This window comes from Mauremys mutica, chromosome 7, assembly GCF_020497125.1.
Source record: "Mauremys mutica isolate MM-2020 ecotype Southern chromosome 7, ASM2049712v1, whole genome shotgun sequence".
Classification (NCBI taxonomy): domain Eukaryota; kingdom Metazoa; phylum Chordata; order Testudines; family Geoemydidae; genus Mauremys; species Mauremys mutica.
Window position 1 is genome coordinate 77,132,322 of NC_059078.1, and position 17,458 is coordinate 77,149,779.

The window sequence follows — 17,458 nt, forward strand, 5'->3', positions numbered from 1 at the left end:
CAAAAACATAGTGCAAATACGAACACAAAGAGCAGGCTGCTTCTATGTTAATGAGAAACTGTTGATCAAAGTGCAAATGTTGGCATAAAAAGTTTTCTCCCTGAAACTATTAAGAGTGATGATTCTTGAGCGTGTAAATGAGGGCACTAATCTAGGTGCACAGTTGGAGTCGCACAAATCCTTTATTTTCAATTAGACTCATCCCTTTGGTAGTCAGAAAAGTATTTTGCTTCTTTGTGCACCATTGCTTCCCAACTCTGCACTGTTTAAAAACCTAGTTTCCCTGAGACATGAATTCTTCGGGTCCATGGTGTGAAATCTTTTCTTCAGTTACTGAAAGAAGCACGTAAGGTCCCAACAGCAACCCTCTAGAACAGAGGCCTGGCTGTAGAAAAGAAAACCTAAAAGCTATTTCTTGATATGAAACTAATCTGCCACACAAAATAGCAATAACGTAAAGGATTGTTCCAGCTGCTTGTTGGAAGCAAAGTAGGCGAGTGGGTGATTTATGTTACAGTTGGCGGATTGCTTGAAAACAAACATACAAACTGTGTGGGCTCCTGTTAAAAATGCAGAAGTGGAACTACCCAATCATAGGTTTTTTTCCATCTTAGAATCAGTGGGTATCAAATGGTTTTCACTATGCAGAGATTTTTTAAAAAACTTTTGTCTCCAAGAATCTCTATATATAAATCCATAGATTATGATAATCTAGTCAGACCTTTTGTTCTGTTTTTGGCTTGTGTTCCGAGCTGGCTGTGGTATCTGAGTGCTTAACAAAAATGTATTTCACAAACAGCAATGAAAACATCCTTCAGGATCAAATGCCTCCTTCACCAGTTTGACTGGAAGGAAATAGGGGATGGATCACTAAAAACGCAGTGTTTTTCATTAATACCTACTAAAAGGCTTGAAAATGCTGCTTAAGAGAGATTTCACAGATTTTCTAGTTTCATGGGTTTCAAATTTTATGTTTAGCAACATGCTTCTCAGCATTGTTTGGCCATGTAGTGCACTAAGGGCCTGAGTTTCTTCAGAGGGATTGAGTACCCACAGCTCATACAGACTTCAGTTGCTGATGCAGGTGCTCAGCATATCTGAAAGTCGGGTCCTAAATGCCCAAACCCCCATTAATTTGAGAGGGAGTTAAAGGCAGCAGGATCTGACCCTAAGCTCATTGGTGGAAATCTGAAAAGAAATTGCTAGTACTATTTTGACATTGTAAACTATTGCCCTAAATATTCATTTTCTAATAGAGGGAGAGTAATTTGCACCTTTAATTAGGTTGAAAATGCATATGCATGGCTAAATAGTTGGTCAGAGCCATCCTCTTATGTTGGCTTTTTCTTTAGGCATGGAAGCTGCTTTGCAATCTTTAACACCATCTATTAAATATGCTGTTTAAATGTCTGCCTGGCTGCCCTTGACACTGGGAATGCAAGTGCCCATTTTGTGTATGCAACTCAGGCACATCATTTTGTAATTTAATCCAGTAGAGTGTAAATTGGAATGAGTGTGGCTGGTTCCAAATTCTTTGCTTCAGAGAGAAACTTAAAATAATTCATAGTGGGATGTTGTTTCCCACCTTATACAATTCAAATAATCCTCCACTCCACTGATTCTTTCTTTGATGTTAACATTTTTAGCTCCTACTGTAGATCAGTAGGAGTCTGTTGCACTTGGTGAAAATTTCTCTAAATTTATTTGTTTGTGAAGATGTATGGGCATCCACCTTTTATACAGGCAGCAAAGCTTCATGTTGAAAAACCCTTTCTGGACTTGTTGGAAATCCTGCCACAGATATTTGGCAAGTGTCTCCTTTGCTTCCCAAAGAACAGTGGACAACTTTGCTTGAAATAAACAATATACTCCACTTATTTAAGGATTCATTTTGGGCAGGAGAGTAAAATTCTCTTTCACAGTCTTATTTGATCAACACTGTAGGTAGATACTGTGGAGGAGTTGGGGCTGTGTGCCAGGCACTACTACTACTTCAGTACAATTAGGCAAAGCCTTGGCTCTACCTCCCACATGTTGGCTCATACAGTCGCATATTACCACCTCATTGAAGCAAGGTAGTAGCAAAGAAGGAATTGTGCCTCTCTAGATAGAACTGAAGTGGAAGGAGGAAAACATGACTAGAAGAGATCTTCTCTTTATATTTCTGACCTGCCCAGAATTGGAAATCGTGAATTCCTGTGCATGTGACATTTCCACACAACATATAGACCAAAGTGGGTGAGCTAAGCATCTACACCTTTGGATGCTTACTGGGAATGACTAAATCTGAATGAATCTTACAGGTTTCACTCTGCACAGATTACCTAAAACAGCCATGCAGGACACATTTCCTTACAGTGGCCAGGGGCCAATCAATGCAGATTTGCTAGGATGTTTGGATTCTACAGAATGGTTGTAAAGCCCATAGGGTATCTCTGGCATTAAATAAATAATCAATATGGCATTGAAATCAGGTTGTAAATGAAGGAACATGCCTCTTATACTCTTGCGTTAGAGAGAATCTTGGATATGCAACCATAAAATGAAAATTTCTTCCCTGTGTGACTTAAACCCCTCCCAAACAAGGTCTTGTTCAGGTGTTGTATTGTTCAATTTAACTGTGTACTACTGCATAATTACAAGATAAAATGCATGAACATTTTTGAGATAGGCAATGCTGTTCTTTATTGGAACAAAGCACCAGTAGATTTTCTTAATAGGCATAACCCATTGTAACATTCATTTCATTACTTTCATATAGTGTATTTCAAGTGTTTGCAAATTATGAAATAAACAGGCCAAGGAGGAAAGCTGTAGAACACCTTTTGCAATTACTTAGTGCCTGCAGATAGCCTAACTCATTCATTTTATAGTGACCACTTATCACTGAGGCAGGGCCTATCATCTTGGTTACTCATCTGTACAGTGTCTAGGACAATGGGGCCATGATTTTTAATTGGGATTCCTAGGCACTACTACCTCAGAACCAATAATTTAATAATATGGTTCCTCCCTGCCTCATCCACCTTTGAACCTGAACAATAACAATTTGGAGAAGTTAAGGGGCAGAACTGCTGACAGTTAGCTAGTGTTAGACTTGTTAGTTTGTTATTTATTATTTGTACTGCAGCAGTGCCTAGCAGCCCTATATGATCAGGACCCTACTGTGCTTGGGGCTGTGCAGACTAAGAACAAAAAGGTGGTCCCTGCCTGTGAGACAAGGTGGGTGAGGTAATATCTTTTAATGGACTAAAGAGACAAGCTTTTGAACCACACAGGGCTCTTCTTCAGGTCATGAGTTCCATGTAGTTTGAAAGCTTCTCTCTCTCACTGAGCTCATGAAGAAGAGCTCTGCATGGCTCAATAGCTGGTCTCTCTCACCAACAGAAGTTGGTCCAATAAAAAAAAATATCCCAATCACCTCGTCTTTAATATCCTGGGACCAACATAGCTACAACAACACTGCATAGATCCCTGCCTGTGGACAGAGTGTGCACACCACTCTTCAGAAAGGATGGGATTAAAGAGAGACTTTTGGACCTAAGCAGCTCCACCATGCATACTCCTCCATACGAGTACACCTGGTGGCACTCAGTGCATTCCTCCCCCCGTGGATGGTTCTTATGTCTTCACTCACCTGACCACCATTCTCTTCCTCAGAGGCTTGCTGAATGTCTTTCCACTGATATGAAAACCTACCCCCACTTGGGACCTGAATATCATCCTTTCTTCCCTCACTAAACCATCCTTTGAACCTCTTGTGACCTGCTCTCTCACCCACCTCTCCATGAAGGTGATCTGTTTTGTGGCTATCACCTTTGCGAGATGCATTAGGGAGCTGGTGGCTATGATGGCTGAACCCCCTTGTACCATCTTCCACACAGACAACGTCTCCCACATGGACCTCTGTTCACACCTTTACTGCTCACTACACCATCGCTCCACCAGTGGCGACGGATGCAGCAGTCAGACATGCCATCCTACAGACTGCTTTCTCGCGAGTTCCCGCACCTACCTCTATACTGAGCACATATTGCTACCTATCCACATCTGAAATCCATATAGGGAGCATCACTTGAAGCAGAGGAGGAGGTTACTTACTGTAACTAGAGATTCTTTGAGATTTGTGGTCTCTATCTGGATTCCAGTATCTGCCCTCCATCTCTTCTGCTGTAGACTCCATTCCTTGCTGGTAAGAGGGACCCTGGAGTGGCATTGACTTGCATGGCCTCTTATAGCCTCAGACACAAATATGCAAATGACACACATGCAGATCAACAGACACTGCTACAAAATGGTTCCAGCTCTGGCATGTGCACCCACATCTGGAATCCAATAGGGAGCACGCATCTCAAAGAACCTCCAGTTACAGTAAGTAACCTCCTCTTTCAGCAAGAATGGGGGAACCTGTCAGGGTTTTGGAATTTGTGCACCTCTCAAACACTTGTGGTTGTGTGCAACACTTGTTTATGAAGCATTTCTTCCTTGCGAGTTGAAGCAAAAGAGCCCCCAGCAGGGCTGAGGCGGAAAGAGGGAAGAGAACTGCCAGGTTTCTCCTCCTCCTGCAGTAGTAGCAAGGTGAAGAGAAGGAGCATTGCTTGAGTTTCCACAGTGCTCTTACAGTATGGACATGCTGCCAGCTCTTACGGCCTTTAGGAATCCTGCACACTCTCGCCTTACCCCCATCTTCCCACAGAATCCTGGCAGTGCTCCTCTTCTTATCACTGCTGCTCATAGATTCATGATCATTTAGTCTGACCTCCTGCATTTTGCAGGCCACAGACCTCACCTACCCACTCATGCAATAGACCCCCTAACCTTTGGCCGAGTTACTGAAGCCCTCAAATCATCTTTTAAAGACTTCAAGTTACAGAGAATCCGCCATTTACACTAGTTTAACCTGCAAGTTATCCATGCCCCCTGCTTCAGAGGAAGGTGAAAACCCCCCAGGGACTTTGCCAATCTGATCTGGGAGAAAATTCCTTCTCAACCTCAGATATGATGATCAGTTAGACCTGAGCATGTGGGCAAGACTTACCAGCCAGACACCTAGGAAAGAATTCTCTGTAATAACTCAGAACCTCTTCCCATCCAATGTCCCATAATCAGTCATTGGAAATATTTGCTGCTGGCAATCACAGATTGGCTACATGCCATTGTAGGCAGTCTCATCATATCATACCCTGCATACATTTATCAAGCTCAGTCTTGAAGCCAGTTACATTTTTGGCCCACACTGCTCCCCTTGGAAGGCTATTCCAGAACTTCACTCCTCTGATAGTTAGAAATCTTCATCTAATTTAAAGCCTAAACTTGCTTTGATGGCCAGTTTATATCCACTTGTCCTTATGTCAATATTGGTGCTTAACTTAAATAACTCCTCTGCTCTCTGATGTATTTATAGAGACTAATCATATCTCTCCTCAGCCTTCTTTTGGTTAGCTAAACAAGCCACGCTCTTTGAGTCTCCTTTCATAAGATAGGTTTTTCATTCCTTGGATCATCATAGAAGCCCTTCTCTGTACCTTTTCCAATTTGAATTCATCTTTCTTAAACATGGGAGATCAAAATTGCACACAATATTCCAGATGAGGTCTCACTGGTGCCTTATATAATGATACTAACACTTCCCTGTCTCCTACTGAAAATACCTGGCCTGATGTATTCTAGGACTGCATTAGCCTTTTTCATGGCTGAATCACATTGGTGGCTCATAGTCAGCCTGTGATCAATCAATACACCCAATTCTTTCTCCTCCTCTGTCACTTCCAACTGATACGTCCCCAGCTTATAATAAAAATTCTTGTTGTTCAGCCCTAAATGAATGACCTTGCACTTTGCATTGTTAAGTTTCATTCCATTTCTATTTTTCCTGTTTACTAGGTTTTCCAGATCCTCTTGCATGCTATTCTGGACCTCCTCTATATTAGCAGTACATCATCACTTTCTGTCATTTGCAAATTTTATTAGCATAGTCCCACTTTTTGTGCCAAGGTCTGTAATAGAAATGTTAAATAAGACTGGTCCCAAGACTGATCCCTGAGCACCTCTATTAGTAACCTCCTTCCAGCCTTTCAGTATGACTCACTGTAGTCTCCCCTTTAACCAGTTCCTTATCCATCTTTCAATTCTCATATTAATCCCCATCTTCTCCAATGTAACTAATAATTTCCTGTGTGGAATTGTATGAAATGCCTCACTGAAATCCAGGTAGATTAGATCTACTGCATTTCCCTTGTCTAAAAAATCAGTTATCTTCTCAAAGAAGAAGATCAGGTTGGTCTGTCACGATCTACCTTTTGAAAAACCATGTTGTATTTTATCCCAGTAACTGTTCACCTCTATGTCCTTAACTACTTTCTGTTTCAAAAAATTTTCCAAGACCTTCCGTACAATTGAGGACAAACTAACAGGCCTGTAGTTTCTCAGATCATTTCCCCCCCTTTCTTAAAATAACTATATTAGTAATTCTCCAGTCATAGGGTATGATACCTGAGTTTACAGATTCATTAATAATCCTTGCTATTGGTCTTGCAATTTCATGTGCCAGTTCCTTGAATATTCTTGGATGGAGATTATCTGGGCCACCCAATGTAGTCCCATTAAGATGTTTGAGTTTGACTTCTCCCTCAGATGTGGTAATTTCTACTTACATATATTCATTCCCCTTAGCCACCCTGTTACTACCTCTAAGATCTACATTAGCGTTATTAAAAACTGAGGCAAAGTATTTGTTGAGATGTTGGGCCATGCTTAGATTATCTTTAATCTCCACCCCATCCTCAGTGGTTAGCAGGCCCACTTTTTCTTACCTTGTTTTCTTTTTATTTATATAGCTATAGAATCTTTTACTATTGGTTTTAATTCCCTTTGCACGGTCCATCTCTTCTTGGCCTGTGGCAGTTCTCACTTTTGTCCCTACACTTTCTGACCTCCAAGAGGTAGCTTTCCTTGCTGATCCATCTCATCTTTCTCATAATCACTTGATTGAGATGTTTGTTTATCCAGGTTGGTCTACCATCCTTCCCTATGATTTTTTCTCCCTTGCTTGGGATTCAGGCTTCAGATTGTCTTTACAATTTTGACTTGAAGCAATTCCAATCCTCCTCCACATTCAGATCCTGGAGTTCTTTGATCCGATCCACTTCCCTAATTAATTCCCTTTGGGGGGAAAAAAGTTTGCTCTTTTGAAATCAAGGACTCTAGGTGTAGAGTTTAAACTGAATTAGCTCATGATCACTCAAACCAAGGTTGTCTCCTGCAACCAGGTCTTCTGTGAGGTCTTCACTACTCACCAATACCAAATCTAAAATGGCATCACCTCTTGTAGGTTTGGCAACTATTTGGTGAAGAAATGTGTCAGCTATTACACTCAGGAACATCTGGGTCCTACTATTACTAGTAGGATTTGTCCTCTAATCTATCTGTGAAGTTAATGTCTCCCATAATGACACAAATCCCAGTAGTATTTATTTAGTTAAAACTATTAAAGAGGTCCCTATCCATATCCAAATTGGATCCTGGGGGACTGTAGCATATCCCAAGCACTATCCCGGAGAGCCTTTGGGTAGCTTTCTTCCCCAAAGTGATTTTGACCCAAACAGGCTCTGGTTTGGCCATTCTATCTCTTCTAATTTCTTTATGGTCTACCTCATCATTAGTATACAGAGCTACTCTACTTCCTTTCCTTTTATTTCTGTCTTTCCTGAGCAGCACGTCCCCCTCAATACCTGTGCTGTGTCTTGGGCAGAGAGAAGAGGAAAGCCTTTGTCCCTTACTGCTAGAGTAAGAATGGAAGGGACATCAACCATTAAAACGCCAAGCTTCAGTGAAACTCCATGTACAATAACATCATCCTGTAAAAGTAAAATAACGAATAAACAACAATCTTCTCTCTCTCCCCCAGACTTTACTATAAACCAGTTTAACTGCATGTGGTCTCTCCTATACAGAACATGAACTCACTAGTGTTAGTATGAATTTCAAATCCAGTGTTATTGGTGGGCCTCAGCTTTACACATCTCCGAAAAATAACATTTTAAAATGTTTTCTAATTAATTTTTTAACCTTCCAAAAGAAGGCTGGCTTCACTAGAGGTAAAATCTCAGCTTTGCAGCAGGATGTCTGACCAACAGTAAATCTGAGGTTGTTTTTATGTACTGCCTGCCTGTCGTGTGTCCCACTCTGCCTTTGGGCGAGGGGTGGGCAAACTTTTTGGCCTGAGGGCCAAATTGGGGAATAAAAATTGTATGACAGGCCATGAATGCTCACAAAATTGGGGTTGGGGTGGATGAGGGCTCTGGGGGGTGCGGGCTCTGGGGTGGCACTGGGGCTGAGAGGTTTGAGGTACAGGAGGGTGCTCCATGATGGGGTTTGGAGAGTGGAAGGGAGATCAGGGCTGGGTCATGGGGTTGGGGCATGGGGAGAGGCTGAGGTGCAGGCTCCGAGCGGCGCTTACCTCTTGGAGTGGGACTGCAGCTTCCTGGAGCCACATGGTGCGGCCCCTGACCCGGTGCCCCGGCTGGAGTGCCGGAGTGGGGCCAAGCCCCGTGATGTGGCCCCTGACCCGGCACCCCGGCTAGAGCGCCAGTGGGGCCCCCGACCCGGTACTCCAGCTGGAGCGCCAGTGGGGCCCCCGACCCGGTGCCCCGGCTGGATTGAGGCCCAGCTGTGTGGTGCAACCCTGACCCAGCACCCCGGCTGAAGCGCTGAAGTGGGGCTAAGCAGCGTGGTGCAGCCCCTGACCCGGTGTGCTGGCTGGAGCTCCAGAGCGGGGCCGAGTTGCGTGCTGTGTCCTCCAACCCAACTCCCCAGTGGGAGCTCACAGGCTGGCTTCGGGCAGTAGTTTGTCCACCCCTGCTTTGGGCTTTGTTCTTTTGACCCAGCAGGGAATCAGGTGCTCAAGGGTCCTTGCAAATTCCAGTCTCCTCACAAGAACGGAACTGGCACACAGAGCAGAGTGGGTGGATAGTGTCATATGCAGGCTGGGAGATCAAAGCCAAACTAGTTTTATAGTCTGATCTCAGGGCTACGAGCCTTGATAGTGAAAGTAGAACTGCATATGAATGATATTTATATAGGAGGATGAAGGCTTCTGTGCAACACTTAAACCCACCATTAGAAGATGTAGAGTAGTAATGAATGGAAAGTGCATGTGTTTACTGAGTAGTGATGGGTACACCTCCAAAAAGGTGTTTGGATTCAAGTTCATTTCAAATAAACATCTGAAGTTTATAGGAAACACTTGAACTTGCAAAATTGGCCTGTAAATCACATGAGAAGAAAGTTTTTCTAAAAGAATTCTGGTAATACAGGTCTGATCCTGGCTGGGACCAATTAGTTGAGAATTGTGCATACATGGGATATCATGAAAAGTCAATGGTTAGCCAAACTCATTCAGTTTTGAAAAACTGTCCTGAGTTTTGGGTGAAGGTGCAGTGGGGAGGTGGATTGCTTATTTTACCCAGAATGCTTTAGCAATCTTCAGTCCCGAGAATGATGGGATATTCCATTGCAACAATCCCTGTTGGCTCTGAATATATCTGCTAATCAGTATGCTGCACCTAAGAGTTCTGTGGTTATCAATTCCTGGGGAATTTACAGGTGAAACTCTCTGACAATGAAGATAACAGGCTCTGTTATAAAGTAAGAGTGGGGATAATACGCAGAAAAGGAGAGATTTAAAAATTAGGGAATAAATCCTGCTTTGGCCAGAGCTGAGAAAGGGGACAGTGCTGCTGGCCATTGTTGCTTCTGTTCTCTGAATCCTGCCTGTCTTTGCATGGAGTAATCCAGGCAACACACAGTGGAGTCTACGTCAATGCTCCTTGTGAAAAGAACTGTATGTTCTCCTAGCTAATGTGTGCTTGCAGGGTTGGCGGCAACCTCTCCCTGGCAGACTGCACCCCTTTTGGTGCTATGCTAGTGAAGGAGCAGGTACCTATCCTAACTCTTTCTTGAACAGTAGATGGGAATCCAGCACGCAATGTAATGGAAAGAAGGGAAGATCCCTGAGCTGCCTTCTCTCTATCCTAGCCACTCAGTAGAAGATGAGATCTAGCCCTAGTGGTTTACAATCTGGATGATAAAATAGGACAAACAACAAAGGGGAAACAGAATAATCAATGAAAGGAGAGTATTAGGACCTAAAAATGAGCAAAGGTAAGAACAAAGAGTAAACAAGAGCTTTTTTGGAACTGCGAACACAGGTATGGTGAGAATGAAGATGGGAATATACAATTGTAGAAAGAAAACATAATGAGAAATCAGATTGTGAAGCAGAGTTGGTCTAATGCATTGTGCGGTTTCTACAGGGTCATGTCATTTTTAAGGCAATATATAGATACTCAGTGTAGAGCATTTGCAGGAAGACAACATGATGATAAAGCTCCTTGTGCTAGACATTCATCAAACCTGTATAAAACCCGTCATACTCTTGTATTTGTTTGCATTTGTTATAGAACTATGGCATTTTGAAGATGCTGCATATTACTGTTGGAATTTCTGCTGGGATTTCAGTTGTCATCTGCAAACCCAGGTAAAGGTCAGAGGAAGGGAACTAATTTATGTCTCATTAATTAGCAACACAAGAATAATAGATAATATTTCTTAGTATTGTTTTGTAAAAGCTGCACAATTAGCCTTATTCCCTTACAATTGTCTTCAGCACACAAAGTAATTCAGTGTTTGGATCATGAGTGATGAGGATTTGCTGACATTTTACTGTATTCTTTGGAGTTTCTAAAGTTCACACTGAGGATCTTGGTTAAATAAAACACAGTAAGGCTCTTTATTTTTGTCCACTTTTCAACAAATGATGTTGCAAAATTGCTTTTCCAGCATCTATATTTTAAAATGAGAAGAGGAGTCATGCTTTTTTCTGAAAAGAACAAAGTAGTTGGGTTTCTAGCTTACCATAGAAAGAGAGAGAATCTGCTGTGAATCGTTTGTTACCCTTGGACCTACAGTGTATTATAAATGTGCTGCTCTTGCAAAGCAACAAGTTTGGGTTCTCTTCCCTCCCCTTCCCCCATGGAAATAGAATTGATTTATTTGAGACGAATCTTTTATTTTCTTTATGCTTCCCCCAAATGCCATAAATTTACACTGTGCCCAGAGGCAGGGCCATCCCTGGGGGATGTGGGGACATAGGTGAGGAGCTCTCCCCAGCTCAGCCCAGGCCCTGCCCCCATTCCACCTCTTTCCACCCAGTCTCTTCCCCACCCAGTTCTGCCCCCTTCACCGAGCGCGCTGCACCCTCACTCCTCCCCCAGTACCTCCAGAGGATGCAGCGAAACAGCTGATTGGCAGTAGGGAGGAAGGGGAAGGCGCTGATCGGTGGGGCCCGCAGGCAGGCAGGATATGCTGGGCGGAGGAGGAGGTTGGTAGGGCCCCACCCCGCCCCCGCTCGCCCACCCATCTCTTGCCTCACCTCTCCAGCCTGCCTCCTCATGAAGCACTGGGCCCTCGAAAGTGCGGGGCCTGGGACGGTGGCACCGATTTGCCATACCCTAGGGTCAGCTCTGCCCAGAGGCTATAGCCTCGGCTGAGAACAATCCTAGCTCGGGTTAAGAGAGGCAGCGTGAAATATGACTCCAATACAATACAGCGGAACAGGGACACAGAAAGGGACCTAATAAAATAACCATCAGAGCAATTGCATTATGGAGGCTTATTTGACACTCTAAAACAAAATATGGAAAGGGTATGATGAACTAAATGCAAGTAATATTGCATTTTGCATAAGTCTTTCTCTGTTGGCCGTGCTGTTGAAATGACTCCCAGTATCATGACATAGTTTAACTAACCTAAATTGTAAGCTGTGTGGGGTCAGGGTAGTGTAGCTTGTTTGCCCATAAAGTACCAGGCACATCTGTTGCACTATATGAGAATAATAATTTGTTTGCAGGCATGGAGCCACCACAGCCATTAGATTTCACTCAGCAAGTGCTATTGGTACCTTGTGGGCCAAAGCGGGTGGCCTCCCCCTTTGAGATATGGAAAGATATCAGACTTATGAAGGAATAATCAATTGCAATATGGGAAAATACAATATGGGAAATGACTTCACAGGAAGGAGTACGGCAGAAAAGGATCTGGGGTTTATAGTGGATCACAAACTAAATATGAGTCAACAGTATAACACTATTGCAAAAGAAGCAAATATCATTCTGGGATGTATTAGTGGGAGTGCTGTAAGCAAGACGCGAGAATTAATTCTTCCACTATACTCGGCACTGATAAGGCTTCAGGGTACCACATTTACAGGAAACGTGGACAAATTGGAGAAAGTCCAGAGGAGAGCAACAAAAATGATTAAAGGTCTAGAAAACATGACCTCTGAGGGAGGATTGAAAAAATTGGGTTTATTTTAGTCTGGAGAAGAGAAGACTGTGAGGGCCGGGGGAGGACAAGATAATGGTCTTCAAGTGTGTAAAAATAGTTATAAAGAGGAGGACAAATTGTTCTCCTTAACCACTGAGGACAGAACAAGAAGTAATGGGCTTAAATTGCAGCAAGGGAGGTTTAGGTTAGACATTAGGAAAAATTTCCTGTCAGAGTAGCTAAGGGATGTTGTGGAATCTCTGTCATTGAAGGTTTTTAAGAAAAGGTTAGACAAGCTTCTGTCAGGGACAGTCTAGATAATGCCTCAGTGTAGGGGACTGGAGTAGATGACCTATTAAAGTCCTTTCCAGTCCTACATTTCTATGATTTCTATGTGCTGTCCTTTACAAATTCTCATGCTGGCATAATGTTTGGGCCTAATTGAAAGTCCATTGAAGTCAATAGAAAAACTCTCATTGACTTTAATGGGCTTTGGATCAGCCACCTCATTTGTCAGTAGATCCCTCCATGAGGCAGTGTGTGAGGACCTCGTTTCTTGTCTCAGTGCTACCCTGTGTGTCTCTCAGTGCTGAGGGCTGCTGTTGGCAGGAAATTCACAATGGCAGACACTCAGTTTCTGTTTGCAGAAAAGTGTTTGGTCTTGTGGAGATCGTGGTCAGTGAGGTTTACTAAGGCAGGAAGGGTGCAATTTCATTCAGTTAGCGGTGATGATGGGTGCTGAAGACAGCATCAAAGAAAACCTGCAGGGAAAAAGTGTCACTCTACAGTAAGACAGATGTTCCTGTGAAAATCTTCTAAAATGACAAGAAATGAATACAACATTCAGTGTACAGTCAGCTCTGTTGCTTCCAGGGGACTATCTTGAATAGAGATGTGGCAAGCTACCAATGTTTGCTCCTCAAAATATTCACTGAGTTCAGGTTTTCTTTTCCTATAGCTTGCCCTAATTGCCTTATTATATTCATTCCTGCTTCAGGTTAATGTTACATGGTTTGAAGTTCATCTTGTTTTCCAAATGCAAATTCTTCAAGTGTGTGTTTAGTCACTGAACAGGTTTACATGCTAGTGAGAATTAGTTTTGGAGTGGGGGGCTGGTGGTTTATTGGAAGGGGTGTCAATTTTGGTATCTGAAATGTTGATGCAAATGAACAGAAGTGTCTTGTTGAGAGCTTATTTTGAGACTATGGAAATGTGATGCTGTATCTCACTCAGCACCTGCAAATGCTTCCTCTCAGTGGGTACTAGGTTAGACACGGGCAGGGTAAGAATCACTTTTCAGGGCAGCCAGGACAAGGCTCCAAGGAGGGTTGTAGAAGATCTCCTTCCTAAGGGAAAATAATTAGATCCAGATTAAGGCAGAGCAAATAATGCAAAATATTTATTAGAGCTGCTAATTTGCAGTGTGTGCAACAGCTCAAGGGGGCTGTTGCAGCAAGGAAGAAATTAGATCAGCCCTGATCTAGTCTGTGCCAGTGACTGAGCTGCTCCTGGGCAACTCAAAGAATAGCAGCCAATTATCCTCCCCACAGTCTCGGTGCCAAGTTCTGAACTGGTGCAGGGAAGAACATGGTCCTTAATGCGTGTTTTGTTCATTTTGTGCACCCATTGGATACCAAATCAATGCATGTCATATCACTTTGCATCTCAAACTAATTGGCACCCATTTTCTGACCAGTTTACCCCTATTTCTAGTTTATGCATCAAACAGATTGATCTTATTAAGTTTTAGAATTTTTCTCCTTCCATGAGTATCTGAAAAGAAAAAGAAAACTCACTTAACCAACTAAGATGCTATAACATGAATTCATAGTCCAGTACTAGTTGTTTTTTTTTAATGTAATGAAATGTGCTGAATTGACAACCTCAGAGACAGCGTTGGTGCAGCTGTGCCACTGTAGCGTGTCTGGTGAAGATGCTGATGGGAGAGTGTGTGCCTCTTGGCATAATTACTCCTCCTCAACGAAAGGAAGAAGCTATGTTGGAAGATCATCTCCTGCCAACATTAGTGCAGGGTAGACAATGCTTTAAGTCGCTGTCACTTACATCGCTCGGGGGGGTGGCACTTTCACATCCGTGAGCGATGTAAGTTATAGTAACTTCAGAGTTACAGACACCTTGGGAATAGAGGTTGTCTGTAACTCTGAAATGTTCGTAACTCTGAACAAAGCGCAGTTTGGACTCCAGATCCAGCAGCTGACACTCCAGGGCAGCAGTAGCTGAGCTCCCTACTTAGCCCCGGTGTGAGTTTGCAAGCTTGTCAGCCTCCAGGCAGAGGTGTGTGTGCATGTGAGAAAACAGCGCATTCCCCTCCTGGTCAGGGGTGGTGGTGTGTTAAAAACATCATGTTCCCTTCCTGGTGGGGGGGAAGGGGGAAAGTGGTGCAGACCCCAGCACTGCTTCTGATCTGCTGGCCGGCTCTGGCTGCCTTGGGCTGGCAGCCCCAGCATCTTGCTATAAGTGGTTGCCCCACATGTAGAGAATGCAGTACAGGCACAGTACAGTATTTGCTTTTTTGGGGGGTCTCTGCTGCTACCTGATTGGTTACTTCCGGTTTCACTTGGTGTCCAGTTGACTGGTCAGTCTGTAACTCTCTGGTGTTCATATCTTTGAGGTTCTACTGTACATCAACTTATGGGGTAGTGTAGAGAATCCCTTATTTATTCACAGGACAGATAAAGTACAGTGTGGATTGGAAAAGTGGCTGTAGAAGTCTCCTTGCACAACCCTGCCTTGTGTCTCCACTTGGAGGGTGCTTTAAGAGGAAGAAGATAGGCATATAGATTGAGCTATGTCCTCTCTAATGGGCAGCAAGACTGACCATGCAAATTGTAGAAGTGGATACCAGTCCACTAAGAACTGGACTGAGACCACCAACTCATTTTGCCTAGCCAGGAAACAGTTGGTATTGAATTGTAGTGATTATTGAACTGGGGATAATTGGATTTGAATTAGTCAAATAAAGGTGAAAGCTTTATATTCCTAAAGTCTAAAATATCATTCAACAATGCACTTGTATAGCATTAAGAGCACATTGGAATGAGCACATATGAGTGATTCATAAAATGTGACCAGTTACAAAAGTCTCAGAGCACATGTAAACAGTTTTTAAAAATGACATTTAAAAAAAGAAAGGTCAGATGAAAAACAAGAATCCCTATGACAATCAAGGTCTAGATACCTTGTATAGGGGGTTTGAACTCCAAAGGATAAGCATCTGAATCAACTGATTATATACAGTGTTGTTGTGCTATAAAAATATGTTGAGTAAGGTCTTTTGTGAAAGTCTGTAATGCGCTAAACTAAAGCATAATGAGATGTGTACAGGCTATGGTTATGAATTTATGTGTTTATATATAGAGAGCTGGGCTCAAACTTTGGACAGTGAGTGATCCAACAGGGAGAGGCACCTCCCAAGTCAGGTGTTTATACAAAACAGGGTCAAGTAACAATCTATTGTATAACCCAGGAAAAGACATTGAGACAACTGCCAACTATGCCACTGTGATTCTTTGAGGTCTACCTAGACCCGTGAGGGGTTCTGTCACTGCTTACTCTGTAATCTTGGGGTGCACTAATGCTGTGCTGCTGTGGCTCAGAGCCCTGACACCAGTAACCTGTCTATAAGCACAAGGTCTCACACCAGTTTCCTCTGGCCTAATTACTCTGTGCAGGGTGACACCAACATCCCTTCCAGTTTGGAGTCTCCCCAAATCCATCCTTGTCAAATTCTTAACTACCAGACATGTGGACACCCCCACCCCCATTGTTCGTCACCTCTGAAGATCTGAAAGCAGACCCTTTCTCTTGGATACCAGCTTATCTGGGTATCCACACAGTTTATACCCCAGAAACCTGCTTGGGGTAGAAATGAACAAAAGGCTTATTTAATATAAAAACCACCGATTCAGAGATGAAATTGTAAGGGAGGGCAAACATGCACGTTACACAGTAAATAAACATAAAGACACAACCTCAGGCTTTACACTTCCATATTAGGTAAAATCCCTTCTCTAATATAAGTTGCCTGTCACCTTTTGAACAGTTTCCCAGTGTACCTCTAGCGATAGGGTTAATCCAACATTTTTCGGACAGCTTCCTGCTTAGAGGATGTCCTTCTATTTCTGGATTCCTTTCACTTCAAATCCTTTCCACTTTTAAAAGTGTTTGCAGTTTTTTTCCTTTAGTTGCCATACATACTCAAAGTAGGGAAATCCCTAGTTGTTTCAATGTCTTACTAGAAGTTAATGGCCCATTGTGACTGTTTCCTGAGTGAATCCTTGCTTGAGTCTACTTTTGAGTAAACACCTGGTTTGGGAGGTGCCTCTCCCTGTCCGATCGCTCACTGTCCTGCTGTGAGATGGAACCAAAATTTGTTCTCAGTTATGTACACAAATAGATAAATTCATAACCATAGACTGTACACATCACATAATTATTAAGCTTAAAAATTACAGGCTTTCATAAAAGACCTTACTCAACATATTTTTATAGCACAATAATATTGTGTGCAATCCGTTGATTCAACTGTTTATTCTTTGGGGTTCAAACCCCATGTTCTCCCCCTTGGGAAATCTGGATCCTGATTGCCATACTCCCCAAAATGGAATTATGCAGCCAGCCCCTGCTCCCCTCAGCCTATGGAAAGAGATGGGCTTTGCACTATGTGCCATTTAGTCTCTTGCACAAGTGAATTAGTGTAGTAAGTGAATTTTACATTGAAAGATTCCCCACTGAGAGCATCTGGCTACACGCCTACCTGGAGTTCAACTTCAGACACTGTTAGCTTGAGTGACCCCAGCACAGTACAGGTTTTGCTAAATAAGAATCGATGTCAAATGATTAAGGTCTCTGGGCAACACTTTCTAAGGCCAAATGGGAGATAGGTACCCAGTTCTCACTGACTTTTAGTTCAAATTGAACACCTAACTGCCATTTGTGCCTTCGAAAATCTCCTCCTCTCATCCTAAATAATTGGCTCCTGCACATGTATCTTTCTCCCCTTCTGTGAAGCAAGAGTGGTGTTATGGGGAGATTCAGACCTTTATCAAAATGAACTGTCATATGTGTGCTGGCAGCTAGCTGGATGTGTTACAGCATGCTGAATATAGACTTC

At 42.9% G+C, this 17,458-nt stretch overlaps 1 protein-coding gene across 12 annotated transcripts in view; it reads left to right on the forward strand.

Annotated features, from left to right (window-relative positions):
- Positions 1-17,458, forward strand: part of GRID1 (glutamate ionotropic receptor delta type subunit 1) — an 845,000-nt gene that overhangs the window by 202,883 nt on the left and 624,659 nt on the right. For 2 of the 12 annotated variants that reach the window (XM_045025237.1, XM_045025236.1), the window contains exon 2: positions 10,461-10,537. The exons of the other annotated variants lie outside the window; for them this stretch is intronic. The gene's annotated coding sequence lies outside the window, so the exon portion shown is untranslated. The remainder of the gene's footprint in view (positions 1-10,460; positions 10,538-17,458) is intronic. 12 annotated transcript variants of the gene reach the window in all.